This window comes from Lipotes vexillifer, unplaced genomic scaffold (genome assembly GCF_000442215.2).
Source record: "Lipotes vexillifer unplaced genomic scaffold, Lipotes_vexillifer_v1.1 scaffold1213, whole genome shotgun sequence".
NCBI classification, from domain to species: domain Eukaryota; kingdom Metazoa; phylum Chordata; class Mammalia; order Artiodactyla; family Lipotidae; genus Lipotes; species Lipotes vexillifer.
The window spans coordinates 514,778-516,079 of NW_006795911.1; positions in this window are offsets into that span (position 1 = coordinate 514,778).

The following is a 1,302-nucleotide window of genomic DNA, read 5'->3' on the forward strand; positions in this document are numbered from 1 at the left end:
TACAAATTGTGAAATTTTTTGTTCTAGTTCTGTGACAAATGCCATTGGTAGTTTCATAGGGATTGCATCAGATATGTAGATTTGGGTGGTATAGTCATTTTCACAATATTGATTCTTCCAGTCCAAGAACATCGTATATCTTTCCATCTGTTTGTATCATCTTTAATTTCTTTGATCAGTGTCTTATAGTTTTCTGCATAGAGGTCATTTTTCTCCCTAGGTAGGTTTATTCCTAGGTATTTTATTCTTTTTTTTTTTTTTTTAATGGTAAATGGCAGTGTTTCCTTAATTTCACTTTCAGATTTTTCATCGTTAGTGTATAGGAATGCAAGAGATTTCTGTGCATTAATTTTGTATCCCGCTACTTCACCAAATTCATCAATTACCTATAGTAGTTTTCTGGTAGCATCTTTAGAATTCTTTATGAATAGTATCACTTCATCTACAAACAGTGACAGCTTTACTTCTTCTTTTCCAATTTGGATTCCTTTTATTTCTTTTTCTTCTCTGATTGCTATGGCTAAAACTTCTAAAGCTATGTTGAATAATAGTGGTGAGAGTGGACATCCTTGTCTTGTTCCTGATCTTAGAGGAAATGCTTTCAGTTTTTCACCATTAGGAATGATGTTTGCTGTGGGTTTGTCATATATGGTCTTTATTATGTTGAGGTAGTCTCCCTCTATGCCCAATTTCTGGAGAGTTTTTAACATAAATGGGTGTTGAATTTTGTCAAAAGCTTTTTCTGCATCTATTGAGATGAATATATGGTTTTTATTCTTCAATTTGTTAATATCATGTATCACATTGATTGATTTGAGTATACTGAAGAATCCTTGCATCCCTGGGATAAATCCCACTTGATCATGGTGTATGATCCTTTTAATGTGTTGTTGGATTCTGTTTGCTAGCCTTTTGTGGAGGATTTTTGCATCTATATTCATCAGTGATATTGGTCTGTAATTTTCTTTTTTTGTAGTATCTTTATCTGGTTTTTATCAGGGTGATGGTGGCCTCATAGAATGAGTTTGGGAGTGTTCTTTCCTCTGCAATTTTTTGGAAGAGTTTGAGAAGGATAGGTGTTAGCTCTTCTCTAAATGTTTGATAGAATTCACATGTGAAGCCATCTGTCCTGGGCTTTTGTTTGTTGGAAGATTTTTAATCACAGTATCAATTTCATTACTTCTAAGTGGTCTGATCATATTTTCTATTTCTTCGTGGTTCAGTGTTGGAAGGTTATACCTTTCTAAGAATTTTTCCATTTCTTCCAGGTTTTCCATTTTATTGGCATAGAGTTGCTTGTAG